Raw genomic sequence first — 13,196 nt, forward strand, 5'->3', positions numbered from 1 at the left:
GCAACAGACCCTTGGAGACAGGTCGGCCGGAGGACGATGTATTGAATCGCGACGGGATTTGTGTGTTCCATCGTCATTAACAGGCTCTGAATGTTACAATTAACTGTCATTTTTGCGTCGGATTCGAAAATCTAGACTCACAGGAGATCGACCATAAGGTGCCCGAGGCAGCAATAGACCCTTGGAGACAGGTCGGCCGGAGGACGATGTATTGAATCGCGACGCAATTTGTGTGTTCCATTGTCATTAAGAGGCTCTGAACCTTACAATTAACTGTCAGTTTTGCGTCGGATTCGAAAATCTAGACTCACAGAAGAACGACCATAAGGTGCCCGAGGCAGGACTAGACCCTTGGAGACATGTCGGCTGGAGGACGATGTATTGAATCGCGACGCGATTTGTGTGTTCCATCGTCATTAACAGGCGCTGAACGTTACAATCAACTGTCAGTTTTGCGTCGGATTCGAAAATCTAGTCTCACAGGAGAACGACCATAAGGTGTCCGAGGCAGCACTAGACCCTTGGAGACAGGTCGGCCGGAGGACGATGTATTGAATCGCGACGCGATTTGTGTGTTCCATCGTCATTAACAGGCCGTGAACGTTACAATTAACTGTCAGTTTTGCGTCGGATTCGAAAATCTAGACTCACAGGAGATCGACCATAAGGTGCCCGAGGCAGCAATAGACCCTTGGAGACAGGTCGGCCGGAGGACGATGTGTTGAATCGCGACGCGATTTCTGTGTTCCATTGTCATTAATATGCTCTGAACCTTACAATTAACTGTCAGTTTTGCGTCGGATTCGAAAATCTAGACTCACAGGAGAACGACCATAAGGTGTCCGAAGCAGCACTAGACCCTTGGAGACAAGTCGGCTGGAGGACGATGTATTGAATCGCGACGCAATTTGTGTGTTCCATCGTCATTAACAGGCGCTGAACGTTACAATTAACTGTCAGTTTTGCGTCGGATTCGAAAATCTAGACTCACAGGAGAACGACCATAAGGTGTCCGAGGAAGCACTAGACCCTTGGAGACAGGTCGGCCGGAGGACGATGTATTGAATCGCGACGCAATTTGTGTGTTCCATTGGCATTAAGAGGCTCTGAACCTTACGATTGTCAGTTTTGCGTCGGATTCGAAAATCTAGACTCACAGAAGAACGACCATAAGGTGTCCGAGGCAGCACTAGACCCTTGGAGACAAGTCGGCTGGAGGACGATGTATTGAATCGCGACGCGATTTGTGTGTTCCATCGTCATTAACAGGCTCTGAACCTTACAATTAACTGTCAGTTTTGCGTCGGATTCGAAAATCTAGACTCACAGGAGATCGACCATAAGGTGCCCGAGGCAGCAATAGACCCTTGGAGACAGGTCGGCCGGAGGACGATGTATTGAATCGCGACGCGATTTGTGTGTTCCATCGTCATTAACAGGCTCTGAACCTTACAATTAACTGTCAGTTTTGCGTAGGATTCGAAAATCTAGACTCACAGGAGATCGACCATAAGGTGCCCGAGGCAGCAATAGACCCTTGGAGACAGGTCGGCCGGAGGACGATGTATTGAATCGCGACGCGATTTGTGTGTTCCATTGTCATTAACAGGCTCTGAACGTTACAATTAACTGTCAGTTTTGCGTCGGATTCGAAAATCTAGACTCACAGGAGATCGACCATAAGGTGCCCGAGGCAGGACTAGACCCTTGGAGACAAGTCGGCTGGAGGACGATGTTTGAATCGCGACGCGATTTGTGTGTTCCAGGCGCTGAACGTTACTATTAACTGTCAGTTTTGCGTCGGATTCGAAAATCTAGACTCACAGGAGAACGACCATAAGGTGTCCGAGGCAGCACTGGACCCTTGGAGACAGGTCGGCCGGTGGACGGTGTATTGAATCGCGACGCGATTTGTGTGTTCCATCGTCATTAACAGGCCCTGAACGTTACAATTAACTGTCAGTTTTGCGTCGGATTCGAAAATCTAGACTCACAGGAGAACGACCATAAGGTGTCCGAGGCAGCACTAGACCCTTGGAGACAGGTCGGCCGGAGGACGATGCATTGAATCGCAGGCGATTTGTGTGTTCCATCGTCATTAACAGGCCCTGAACGTTACAATTAACTGTCAGTTTTGCGTCGGATTCGAAAATCTAGACTCACAGGAGAACGACCATAAGGTGTCCGAGGCAGCACTAGACCCTTGGAGACAAGTCGCCTGGAGGACGATGTATTGAATCGCGACGCAATTTGTGTGTTCCATCGTCATTAACAGTCTCTGAACGTTACAATTAACTGCGTCGGATTCGAAAATCTAGACTCACAGGAGATCGACCATAAGGTGCCCGAGGCAGCAATAGACCCTTGGAGGCAGGTCGGCCTGAGGACGATGTATTGAATCGCGACGCGATTTGTGTGTTCCATTTTCATTAAGAGGCTCTGAACCTTACAATTAACTGTCAGCTTTGCGTCGGATGCGAAAATCTAGACTCACAGGAGAACGACCATAAGGTGTCCGAGGCAGCACTAGACCCTTGGAGACAAGTCGGCTGGAGGACGATGTATTGAATCGCGACGCAATTTGTGTGTTCCATCGTCATTAACAGGCTCTGAACGTTACAATTAACTGTCAGTTTTGCGTCGGATTCGAAAATCTAGACTCACAGGAGATCGACCATAAGGTGCCCGAGGCAGCAATTGACCCTTGGAGACAGGTCGGCCGGAGGACGATGTATTGAATCGCGACGCGATTTGTGTGTTCCATTGTCATTAAGAGGCTCTGAACCTTGCAATTAACTGTCAGTTTTGCGTCGGATTCGAAAATCTAGACTCACAGGAGAACGAACATACGGTGTCCGAGGCAGCACTAGACCCTTGGAGACAGGTCGGCCGGAGGACGATGTATTGAATCGCGACGCAATTTGTGTGTTCCATCGTCATTAACAGGCTCTGAACGTTACAATTAACTGTTAGTTTTGCGTCGGATTCGAAAATCTAGACTCACAGAAGAACGACCATATGGTGCCCGAGGCAGCACTAGACCCTTTGAGACAAGTCGGCTGGAGGACGATGTATTGAATCGCGACGCGATTTGTGTGTTCCATCGTCATTAACAGGCGCTGAACGTTACAATTAACTGTCAGGTTTGCGTCGGATTCGAAAATCTAGACTCACAGGGGAACGACCATAAGGTGTCCGAGGCAGCACTAGACCCTTGGAGACAGGTCGGCCGGAGGACGATGTATTGAATCGCGACGCAATTTGTGTGTTCCATTGTCATGAAGAGGCTCTGAACCTTACGATTAACTGTCAGTTTTGCGTCGGATTCGAAAATCTAGACTCACAGGAGAACGACCATAAGGTGCCCGAGGCAGCACTAGACCTTTGGAGACAAGTCGGCTGGAGGACGATGTATTGAATCGCGACGCGATTTGTGTGTTCCATCGTCATTAACAGGCTCTGAACGTTACAATTAACTGTCAGTTTAGCGTCGGATTCGAAAATCTAGACTTACAGGAGATCGACCATAAGGTGCCCGAGGCAGCAATAGACCCTTGGAGACAGGTCGGCCGGAGGACGATGTATTGAATCGCGACTCAATTTGTGTGTTCCATTGTCATTAAGAGGCTCTGAACCTTACAATTAACTGTCAGTTTTGCTTCGGATTCCAAAATCTAGACTCACAGAAGAACGACCATAAGGTGCCCGAGGCAGCACTAGACCCTTGGAGACAAGTCGGCTGGAGGACGATGTATTGAATCGCGACGCAATTTGTGTGTTCCATCGTCATTAACAGGCTCTGAACGTTACAATTAACTGTCAGTTTTGCGTCCGATTCGAAAATCTAGACTCACAGGAGATCGACCATAAGGTGCCCGAGGCAGCAATAGACCCTTGGAGTCAGGTCGGCCGGAGGACGATGTATTGAATCGCGACGCGATTTGTGTGTTCCATCGTCATTAACAGGCTCTGAACCTTACAATTAACTGTCAGTTTTACGTCGGATTCGAAATTCTAGACTCACAGGAGATCGACCATAAGGTGCCCGAGGCAGGACTAAACCCTTGGAGACAAGTCGGCTGGAGGACGATGTATTGAATCGCGACGTGATTTGTGTGTTCCATCGTCATTAACAGGATCTGAACCTTAGAATTAACTGTAAGTTTTGCGTCGGATTCGAAAATCTAGAGACACAGGAGAACGACCATAAGGTGTCCGAGGCAGCACTAGACCCTTGGAGACAAGTCGGCTGGAGGACGATGTATTGAATCGCGACGCAATTTGTGTGTTCCATCGTCATTAACAGGCGCTGAACGTCACAATTAACTGTCAGTTTTGCGTCGGATTCGAAAATCTAGCCTCACAGGAGATCGACCATAAGGTGCCCGAGGCAGAAATAGACCCTTGGAGACAGGTCGGCCGGAGGACGATGTATTGAATCGCGACGCAATTTGTGTGTTCCATCGTCATTAACAGGCTCTGAACCTTACAATTAACTGTCAGTTATGCGTCGGATTCCAAAATCTAGACTCACAGAAGAACGACCATAAGGTGCCCGAGGCAGCACTAGACCCTTGGAGACAAGTCGGCTGGAGGACGATGTATTGAATCGCGACGCGATTTGTGTGTTCCATCGTCATTAACAGGCTCTGAACGTTACAATTAACTGTCAGTTTTGCGTCGGATTCGAAAATCTAGACTCACAGGAGATCGACCATAAGGTGCCCGAGGCAGCAATAGACCCTTGGAGACAGGTCGGCCGGAGGACGATGTATTGAATCGCGACTCAATTTGTGTGTTCCATTGTCATTAAGAGGCTCTGAACCTTACAATTAACTGTCAGTTTTGCTTCGGATTCCAAAATCTAGACTCACAGAAGAACGACATTAAGGTGCCCGAGGCAGCACTAGACCCTTGGAGACAAGTCGGCTGGAGGACGATGTATTGAATCGCGACGCAATTTGTGTGTTCCATCGTCATTAACAGGCTCTGAACGTACAATTAACTGTCAGTTTTGCGTCGGATTCGAAAGACTAGACTCACAGGAGAACGACCAAAAGGTGCCCGAGGCAGCAATAAACCCTTGGAGACAGGTCGGCCGGAGGACGATGTATTGAATCGCGACGCAATTTGTGTGTTCCATCGTCATGAACAGGCTCTGATCGTTACAATTAACTGTCAGTTTTGCGTCGGATTCGAAAATCAAGACTCACAGGAGATCGACCATAAGGTGCCCGAGGCAGCAATAGACCCTTTGGAGACAGGTCGGCCGGAGGACGATGTATTGAATCGCGACGCGATTTGTGTGTTCCATCGTCATTAACAGGCTCTGAACCTTACAATTAACTGTCAGTTTTGCGTCGGATTCGAAAATCTAGACTCACAGGAGAACGACCATAAGGTGACCGAGGCAGCAATAGACCCTTGGAGACAGGTCGGCCGGAGGACGATATATTGAATCGCGACGCGATTTGTGTGTTCCATCGTCATTAACAGGCTCTGAACGTTACAATTAACTGTCAGTTTTCGGTCGGATTCGAAAATCTAGACTCACAGGAGATCGACCTTAAGGTGCCCGAGGCAGCAATAGACCTTTGGAGACAGGTCGGCCGGAGGACGATGTATTGAATCGCGACGCAATTTGTGTGTTCCATCGTCATTAACAGGCTCTGAACGTTACAATTAACTGTCAGTTTTGCGTCGGATTCGAAAATCTAGACTCACAGGAGATTGACCATAAGGTGCCCGAGGCAGCAATAGACCCTTGGAGACAGGTCGGCCGGAGGACGATGTATTGAATCGCGACGCAATTTGTGTCTTCCATCGTCATTAACAGGCTCTGAACCTTGCAATTACCTGTCAGTTTTGCGTCGGATTCGAAAATCTAGACTCACAGGAGAACGACCATAAGGTGCCCGAGGCAGCACTAGACCCTTGGAGACAAGTCGGCTGGAGGATGATGTATTGAATCGCGACGTGATTTGTGTGTTCCATCGTCATTAACAGGCTCTGAACGTTACAATTAACTGTCAGTTTTGCGTCGGATTCGAAAATATAGACTCACAGGAGATCGACCATAAGGTGCCCGAGGCAGCAATAGACCCTTGGAGACAGGTCGGCCGGAGGACGATGTATTGAATCGCGACGCAATTTGTGTGTTACATCGTCATTAACAGGCTCTGAACCTTACAATGAACTGTCAGTTTTGCGTCGGATTCGAAAATCTAGACTCACAGGAGATCGACCATAAGGTGCCCGAGGCAGCAACAGACCCTTGGAGACAGGTCGGCCGGAGGACGATGTATTGAATCGCGACGGGATTTGTGTGTTCCATCGTCATTAACAGGCTCTGAATGTTACAATTAACTGTCATTTTTGCGTCGGATTCGAAAATCTAGACTCACAGGAGATCGACCATAAGGTGCCCGAGGCAGCAATAGACCCTTGGAGACAGGTCGGCCGGAGGACGATGTATTGAATCGCGACGCAATTTGTGTGTTCCATTGTCATTAAGAGGCTCTGAACCTTACAATTAACTGTCAGTTTTGCGTCGGATTCGAAAATCTAGACTCACAGAAGAACGACCATAAGGTGCCCGAGGCAGGACTAGACCCTTGGAGACATGTCGGCTGGAGGACGATGTATTGAATCGCGACGCGATTTGTGTGTTCCATCGTCATTAACAGGCGCTGAACGTTACAATCAACTGTCAGTTTTGCGTCGGATTCGAAAATCTAGTCTCACAGGAGAACGACCATAAGGTGTCCGAGGCAGCACTAGACCCTTGGAGACAGGTCGGCCGGAGGACGATGTATTGAATCGCGACGCGATTTGTGTGTTCCATCGTCATTAACAGGCCGTGAACGTTACAATTAACTGTCAGTTTTGCGTCGGATTCGAAAATCTAGACTCACAGGAGATCGACCATAAGGTGCCCGAGGCAGCAATAGACCCTTGGAGACAGGTCGGCCGGAGGACGATGTGTTGAATCGCGACGCGATTTCTGTGTTCCATTGTCATTAATATGCTCTGAACCTTACAATTAACTGTCAGTTTTGCGTCGGATTCGAAAATCTAGACTCACAGGAGAACGACCATAAGGTGTCCGAAGCAGCACTAGACCCTTGGAGACAAGTCGGCTGGAGGACGATGTATTGAATCGCGACGCAATTTGTGTGTTCCATCGTCATTAACAGGCGCTGAACGTTAGAATTAACTGTCAGTTTTGCGTCGGATTCGAAAATCTAGACTCACAGGAGAACGACCATAAGGTGTCCGAGGAAGCACTAGACCCTTGGAGACAGGTCGGCCGGAGGACGATGTATTGAATCGCGACGCAATTTGTGTGTTCCATTGTCATTAAGAGGCTCTGAACCTTACGATTGTCAGTTTTGCGTCGGATTCGAAAATCTAGACTCACAGAAGAACGACCATAAGGTGTCCGAGGCAGCACTAGACCCTTGGAGACAAGTCGGCTGGAGGACGATGTATTGAATCGCGACGCGATTTGTGTGTTCCATCGTCATTAACAGGCTCTGAACCTTACAATTAACTGTCAGTTTTGCGTCGGATTCGAAAATCTAGACTCACAGGAGATCGACCATAAGGTGCCCGAGGCAGCAATAGACCCTTGGAGACAGGTCGGCCGGAGGACGATGTATTGAATCGCGACGCGATTTGTGTGTTCCATCGTCATTAACAGGCTCTGAACCTTACAATTAACTGTCAGTTTTGCGTAGGATTCGAAAATCTAGACTCACAGGAGATCGACCATAAGGTGCCCGAGGCAGCAATAGACCCTTGGAGACAGGTCGGCCGGAGGACGATGTATTGAATCGCGACGCGATTTGTGTGTTCCATTGTCATTAACAGGCTCTGAACGTTACAATTAACTGTCAGTTTTGCGTCGGATTCGAAAATCTAGACTCACAGGAGATCGACCATAAGGTGCCCGAGGCAGGACTAGACCCTTGGAGACAAGTCGGCTGGAGGACGATGTTTGAATCGCGACGCGATTTGTGTGTTCCAGGCGCTGAACGTTACTATTAACTGTCAGTTTTGCGTCGGATTCGAAAATCTAGACTCACAGGAGAACGACCATAAGGTGTCCGAGGCAGCACTGGACCCTTGGAGACAGGTCGGCCGGTGGACGGTGTATTGAATCGCGACGCGATTTGTGTGTTCCATCGTCATTAACAGGCCCTGAACGTTACAATTAACTGTCAGTTTTGCGTCGGATTCGAAAATCTAGACTCACAGGAGAACGACCATAAGGTGTCCGAGGCAGCACTAGACCCTTGGAGACAGGTCGGCCGGAGGACGATGCATTGAATCGCAGGCGATTTGTGTGTTCCATCGTCATTAACAGGCCCTGAACGTTACAATTAACTGTCAGTTTTGCGTCGGATTCGAAAATCTAGACTCACAGGAGATCGACCATAAGGTGCCCGAGGCAGCAATAGACCCTTGGAGACAGGTCGGCCGGAGGACGATGTATTGAATCGCGACGCGATTTGTGTGTTCCATCGTCATTAACAGGATCTGAACCTTACAATTAACTGTAAGTTTTGCGTCGGATTCGAAAATCTAGACTCACAGGAGATCGACCATAAGGTGTCCGAGGCAGCACTAGACCCTTGGAGACAAGTCGGCTGGAGGACGATGTATTGAATCGCGACGCAATTTGTGTGTTCCATAGTCATTAACAGGCACTGAACGTTACAATTAACTGTCAGTTTTGCGTCGGATTCGAAAATCAAGACTCACAGGAGATCGACCATAAGGTGCCCGACGCAGCAATAGACCCTTGGAGAGAGGTCGGCCGGAGGACGATGTATTGAATCGCGACGCAATTTGTGTGTTCCATCGTCATTAACAGGCTCTGAACCTTACAATTAACTGTCAGTTTTGCGTCGGATTCGAAAATCTAGACTCACGGAAGGACGACCATAAGGCGCCCGAGGCAGCACTAGATCCGTGGAGACAAGTCGGCTGGAGGACGATGTATTGAATCGCGACGCGATTTGTGTGTTCCATCGTCATTAACAGGCTCTGAACGTTACAATTAACTGTCAGTTTTGCGTCGGATTCGAAAATCTAGACTTACAGGAGATCGACCATAAGGTGCCCGAGGCAGCAATAGACCCTTGGAGACAGGTCGGCCGGAGGACGATGTATTGAATCGCGACTCAATTTGTGTGTTCCATTGTTATTAAGAGGCTCTGAACCTTACAATTAACTGTCAGTTTTGCTTCGGATTCCAAAATCTAGACTCACAGAAGAACGACCATAAGGTGCCCGAGGCAGCAATAGGCCCTTGGAGACAAGTCGGCTGGAGTACGATGTATTGAATCGCGACGCAATTTGTGTGTTCCATCGTCATTAACAGGCTCTGAACGTTACAATTAACTGTCAGTTTTGCGTCGGATTCGAAAATCTAGACTCACAGGAGTTCGACCATAAGGTGCCCGAGGCAGCAATAGACCCTTGGAGACAGGTCGGCCGGAGGACGATGTATTGAATCGCGACGCGATTTGTGTGTTCCATCGTCATTAACAGGCTCTGAACGTTACAATTAACTGTCAGTTTTGCGTCGGATTCGAAAATCTAGACTCACAGGAGAACGACCATAAGGTGACCGAGGCAGCAATAGACCCTTGGAGACAGGTCGGCCGGAGGACGATGTATTGAATCGCGACGCGATTTGTGTGTTCCATCGTCATTAACAGGCTCTGAACGTTACAATTAACTGTCAGTTTTGCGTCGGATTCGAAAATCTAGACTCACAGGAGATCGACCTTAAGGTGCCCGAGGCAGCAATAGACCTTTGGAGACAGGTCGGCCGGAGGACGATGTATTGAATCGCGACGCGATTTGTGTGTTCCATCGTCATTAACAGGCTCTGAACGTTACAATTAACTGTCAGTTTTGCGTCGGATTCGAAAATCTAGACTCACAGGAGATTGACCATAAGGTGCCCGAGGCAGCAATAGACCCTTGGAACAGGTCAGCCGGAGGACGATGTATTGAATCGCGACGCTATTTGTGTCTTCCATCGTCATTAACAGGCTCTGAACCTTACAATTAACTGTCAGTTTTGCGTCGGATTCGAAAATCTAGACTCACAGGAGAACGACCATAAGGTGCCCGAGGCAGCACTAGACCCTTGGAGACAAGTCGGCTGGAGGATGATGTATTGAATCGCGACGTGATTTGTGTGTTCCATCGTCATTAACAGGCTCTGAACGTTACAATTAACTGTCAGTTTTGCGTCGGATTCGAAAATATAGACTCACAGGAGATCGACCATAAGGTGCCCGAGGCAGCAATAGACCCTTGGAGACAGGTCGGCTGGAGGACGATGTATTGAATCGCGACGCCATTTGTGTGTTCCATCGTCATTAACAGGCTCTGAACGTTACAATTAACTGTCAGTTTTGCGTCGGAGTCGAAAATCTAGACTCACAGGAGATCGACCATAAGGTGCCCGAGGCAGCAATAGACCCTTGGAGACAGGTCGGCCGGAGGACGATGTATTGAATCGCGACGCAATTTGTGTGTTCCATCGTCATTAACAGGCTCTGAACGTTACAATTAACTGTCAGTTTTGCGTCGGATTCGAAAATCTAGACTCACAGGAGATCGACCATAAGGTGCCCGAGGCAGCAATAGACCCTTGGAGACAGGTCGGCCGGAGGACGATGTATTGAATCGCGACTCAATTTGTGTGTTCCATTGTGATTAAGAGGCTCTGAACCTTACAATTAACTGTCAGTTTTGCTTCGGATTCCAAAATCTAGACTCACAGAAGAACGACCATAAGGTGCCCGAGGCAGCACTAGACCATTGGAGACATGTCGGCTGGAGGACGATGTATTGAATCGCGACGCAATTTGTGTGTTCCATCGTCATTAACAGGCTCTGAACGTTACAATTAACGGTCAGTTTTGCGTCGGATTCGAAAATCTAGACTCACAGGAGATCGACCATAAGGTGCCCGAGGCAGCAATAGACCCTTGGAGACAGGTCGGCCGGAGGACGATGTATTGAATCGCGACGCGATTTTTGTGTTCCATCGTCATTAACAGGCTCTGAACCTTACAATTACCTGTCAGTTTTGCGTCGGATTCGAAAATCTAGACTCACAGGAGAACGACCATAAGGTGCCCGAGGCAGCACTAGACCCTTGGAGACAAGTCGGCTGGAGGATGATGTATTGAATCGCGACGTGATTTGTGTGTTCCATCGTCATTAACAGGCTCTGAACGTTACAATTAACTGTCAGTTTTGCGTCGGATTCGAAAATATAGACTCACAGGAGATCGACCATAAGGTGCCCGAGGCAGCAATAGACCCTTGGAGACAGGTCGGCCGGAGGACGATGTATTGAATCGCGACGCAATTTGTGTGTTACATCGTCATTAACAGGCTCTGGACCTTACAATGAACTGTCAGTTTTGCGTCGGATTCGAAAATCTAGACTCACAGGAGATCGACCATAAGGTGCCCGAGGCAGCAACAGACCCTTGGAGACAGGTCGGCCGGAGGACGATGTATTGAATCGCGACGGGATTTGTGTGTTCCATCGTCATTAACAGGCTCTGAATGTTACAATTAACTGTCATTTTTGCGTCGGATTCGAAAATCTAGACTCACAGGAGATCGACCATAAGGTGCCCGAGGCAGGACTAGACCCTTGGAGACATGTCGGCTGGAGGACGATGTATTGAATCGCGACGCGATTTGTGTGTTCCATCGTCATTAACAGGCGCTGAACGTTACAATCAACTGTCAGTTTTGCGTCGGATTCGAAAATCTAGTCTCACAGGAGAACGACCATAAGGTGTCCGAGGCAGCACTAGACCCTTGGAGACAGGTCGGCCGGAGGACGATGTATTGAATCGCGACGCGATTTGTGTGTTCCATCGTCATTAACAGGCCGTGAACGTTACAATTAACTGTCAGTTTTGCGTCGGATTCGAAAATCTAGACTCACAGGAGATCGACCATAAGGTGCCCGAGGCAGCAATAGACCCTTGGAGACAGGTCGGCCGGAGGACGATGTGTTGAATCGCGACGCGATTTCTGTGTTCCATTGTCATTAATATGCTCTGAACCTTACAATTAACTGTCAGTTTTGCGTCGGATTCGAAAATCTAGACTCACAGGAGAACGACCATAAGGTGTCCGAAGCAGCACTAGACCCTTGGAGACAAGTCGGCTGGAGGACGATGTATTGAATCGCGACGCAATTTGTGTGTTCCATCGTCATTAACAGGCGCTGAACGTTACAATTAACTGTCAGTTTTGCGTCGGATTCGAAAATCTAGACTCACAGGAGAACGACCATAAGGTGTCCGAGGCAGCACTAGACCCTTGGAGACAGGTCGGCCGGAGGACGATGTATTGAATCGCGACGCAATTTGTGTGTTCCATTGTCATTAAGAGGCTCTGAACCTTACGATTGTCAGTTTTGCGTCGGATTCGAAAATCTAGACTCACAGAAGAACGACCATAAGGTGTCCGAGGCAGCACTAGACCCTTGGAGACAAGTCGGCTGGAGGACGATGTATTGAATCGCGACGTGATTTGTGTGTTCCATCGTCATTAACAGGCTCTGAACCTTACAATTAACTGTCAGTTTTGCGTCGGATTCGAAAATCTAGACTCACAGGAGATCGACCATAAGGTGCCCGAGGCAGCAATAGACCCTTGGAGACAGGTCGGCCGGAGGACGATGTATTGAATCGCGACGCGATTTGTGTGTTCCATCGTCATTAACAGGCTCTGAACCTTACAATTAACTGTCAGTTTTGCGTAGGATTCGAAAATCTAGACTCACAGGAGATCGACCATAAGGTGCCCGAGGCAGCAATAGACCCTTGGAGACAGGTCGGCCGGAGGACGATGTATTGAATCGCGACGCGATTTGTGTGTTCCATTGTCATTAACAGGCTCTGAACGTTACAATTAACTGTCAGTTTTGCGTCGGATTCGAAAATCTAGACTCACAGGAGATCGACCATAAGGTGCCCGAGGCAGGACTAGACCCTTGGAGACAAGTCGGCTGGAGGACGATGTTTGAATCGCGACGCGATTTGTGTGTTCCAGGCGCTGAACGTTACTATTAACTGTCAGTTTTGCGTCGGATTCGAAAATCTAGACTCACAGGAGAACGACCATAAGGTGTCCGAGGC

This window comes from Schistocerca nitens, chromosome 4, assembly GCF_023898315.1.
Source record: "Schistocerca nitens isolate TAMUIC-IGC-003100 chromosome 4, iqSchNite1.1, whole genome shotgun sequence".
Classification (NCBI taxonomy): domain Eukaryota; kingdom Metazoa; phylum Arthropoda; class Insecta; order Orthoptera; family Acrididae; genus Schistocerca; species Schistocerca nitens.